This window comes from Myotis daubentonii, chromosome 4 (assembly GCF_963259705.1).
Source record: "Myotis daubentonii chromosome 4, mMyoDau2.1, whole genome shotgun sequence".
NCBI classification, from domain to species: domain Eukaryota; kingdom Metazoa; phylum Chordata; class Mammalia; order Chiroptera; family Vespertilionidae; genus Myotis; species Myotis daubentonii.
Window position 1 is genome coordinate 66,236,384 of NC_081843.1, and position 3,197 is coordinate 66,239,580.

The window sequence follows — 3,197 nt, forward strand, 5'->3', positions numbered from 1 at the left end:
TTGGTTTCTATATCATTTATTTCTGCTCTGATCTTTATCTCCTTCTTTCTGCTCACTCTGGGCTTTTCTTGTTGCTCTCTTTCTAGTTCTTTGAATAGTAGAGTTAGATGATTTACTACCATTTTTTTCTTGTTTTCTGAGGTAGGCCTGTAGAGCTATAAACTTCCCTCTCAGGATTGCTTTCATTGTGTCCCATAGGTTTTGGATTATTGTGTTTTCATTGTCATTCATTTCCAGGATGTTTTTAATTTCTTCTTTGATCTCTTTGGCAACCCAATCATTGTTTTTTTTTAAAATCTTATTTATTTATTTTTCTTTTTTTAAAATTAAATCTTTATTGTTCAGATTATTACATTTGTTCCTCTTTTTTCCCCCCATAACTCCCCTCCTCCCAGTTCCTGCCCCACCCTCCGCCCTCATTCCCCACCCACTGTCCTCATCCATAGGTGCACAATTTTTGTCCAGTCTCTTCCCGCATCTCCCACACCCCTTTCCCCCCCAAGAATAGTAAGTCCATTCCCTTTCTATGTCCCTGATTCTATTATGTTCACCAGATTATTTATTCACTTGATTCTTAGATTCACTTGTTGATAGATGCATGTTTGTTGTTCATAATTTGTATCTTTACCTTTTTCTTCTTCTTCCTCTTCTTAAAGGATACCTTTCAGCATTTCATATAATACTGGTTTGGTGGTGATGAGCTCCTTTAGCTTTTCCTTATCTGTGAAGCTCTTTATCTGACCTTCAGTTCTGAATGATAGCTTTGCTGGATAAAGTAATCTTGGTTGTAGGTTCTTGGTATTCATCACTTTGAATATTTCTTGCCATTCCCTTCTGGCCTGCAAAGTTTCTGTTGAGAAATCAGCTGACAGTCGTATGGGTATTCTCTTGTAGGTAACTGAGTTTCTTTCTCTTGCTGCTTTTAATATTCTCTCTTTGTCTTTTGCTCTTGGCATTTTAATTATGATGTGTCTTCGTGTGGTCCTCTTTGGATTCCTTTTGTTTGGGGTTCTCTGCGCTTCCTGGACCTGTAAGTCTATTTCTTTCACCAGGTGGGGGAAGTTTTCTGTCATTATTTCTTCAAATAGGTTTTCAATGTCTTGCCCTCTCTCATCTTCTGGCACCCCTATAATTCTGATGTTGGTACACTTGAAGCTGTCCCAGAGGCTCCTTACACTATCTTCGTATTTTCGGATTCTTTTTTCATTTTGCTTTTCCAGTTGGATGTTTTTTGCTTCTTCGCATTTCAAATCTTTGCCTTGATCCTTGTGCTCCTCTGGTCTGCTGTTGGGAGTCTGTATAGTATTTGTTATTTCAGTCCGTGTATGCTTAATTTCTAGTTGGTTTTTTATCATAACATCAAGGGTCTCATTAGATTTCTTGAGGATCTCACTACATTTATCGGCGGCTTCTAGACAGTTCTTAAGAGACCTTAAAAGTGTGGTTCTGAACTCAATATCCTCCATTGACAGTTTTGTCCTGTTTCTTTGTCTCCACATTTTTTATGCTTTCTTGGTGCACCCCCTAGTGGTCTTTGTGCGCAGTCTTGTTGTAGTTAAGCCTTTATTGTTGTCGGCAATACCAGGGGTGATTTGACCTCCAGGCTAATTGGCTATGAGAGTCTGCTGTGTCTGCAGTGGGAGAGCTTCTCCCAATCATTGTTTAATAGCATGCTATTCAGCCTCCAAATGTTTGCATTTTTTGATTGTCTTTATTGTAGTTTATTTCTAATATTATGCCATTGTGGCCTGAGAAGATGCTTGATATGATTTCAATCTTCTTGAATTTGGAGAGACTTTGCTTGTGACCCAATATGTGGTCTATCTTTAAATGTGCACTTGAGAAAAACGTATATTCCGTGCCTTTGGGGTGAAATGTTCTGAAGATGTCAATTAAATCCATCTGATCTAGTGAGTCATTTAGGATTGCTGTTTCTTTGCTTGTTTTTTGTCTAGAAAATTTATCCAGTGATATCAATGGTGTATTAAGGTCCCCTACTGTGGTTGTATTGTTGTTGATCTCTCCCTTGATATCTTGCAGGAGTTTTTTTATGTATTTGGGTGCTCCTGCATTGGGTGCATATATGTTTATCAGGGTTATATCCTCTTGTTATATCAATCCCTTTAGTATTATGAAGTGGTCTTCTTTATCTCTTGTTATGGCCTTCACTTTGAGGTCTGTTTTGTCAGATAATAAGTATTACTACCTCAGCTTTTTTTTTTTTCATTTCCATTTGCCTGAAAGATATTTTTCCATCCCTTCACTTTCAGTCTGTGTGAGTCCCTTGTTCTGAGGTGGGTCTCTTATAGACAGCATATACTAGTATATATGTGTCATGTTTTTTTATCCATTCAGCCACTTGATGTCTTTTGATTGGAGCATTTAGTTCATTTATGTTTAAAGTTATTATTGATAGGTATTTGTTTGTAGCCATTTTTATTTTTTGTGCCTGTGTTCCTTCTTCTCTTTTAATTTCTTCTTTTTACACCAGTCCCTTTAGCATTTCTTTCATTGCTGGCTTGGTAGTGATAAACTCCCTTAGTCTTTTTTTTTTTTTTTGTCTGTGAAGCTCCTTATTTCCCCTTCAATTTTGAATGATAGCCTTGCTGAATAGAGTATTCTTGGATTCGGTCCCTTGCTTTGCATCACTTTATAAAAATATGGAGTGCTTCATGAATTTGTGTGTCATCCTTGCACAGGGGCCATGCTAATCTTCTCTGTATCATTCCAATTTTAGTATATGTACTGTTGAAGCGAGCATGGGGGTTTTGATCTTTATCCTGATGAGGGAAGTTGTTTTCTAACCTAGGAAGAGGTCGACACTAAAGCAGGAATGAAAAGAAATCACTGTCTCTCCACACTTGCACTGCTAGTTTCCTGACAAATAATTCTCTGCTTGGCCATTTTCTCCAGAAGAGCCAAACCACTGTGAATTCTACATACATTTTGTTCTATGAAGTAACACTGTTAATAAGAAGTGCTTGAAAGGTTTGGCTTTTCTTCCTCGCCCCTGATAACAACAAAGTAACACCTGACTGAATACAGTTGGAGAATTTTGTATTTAAAATATGATAAAATAGCCAAAACCGGTTTGGCTCAGTGGATAGAGCGTCGGCCTGCGGACTGAAGGGTCCCAGGTTCGATTCCGGTCAAGGGCATGTACCTGGGTTGCGGGCACATCCCCAGTAGGAGATGTG

General features: G+C 38.2%; 1 non-coding gene across 1 annotated transcript; it reads right to left on the minus strand.

The window, feature by feature from the left end:
• Positions 1–2,654: 2,654 nt before the first annotated feature.
• Positions 2,655–2,761, minus strand: LOC132233888 (U6 spliceosomal RNA). The gene has a single exon (XR_009452742.1). It is a non-coding gene; the product is annotated as a U6 spliceosomal RNA (small nuclear RNA).
• Between the last annotated feature and the right edge of the window lie 436 nt (positions 2,762–3,197).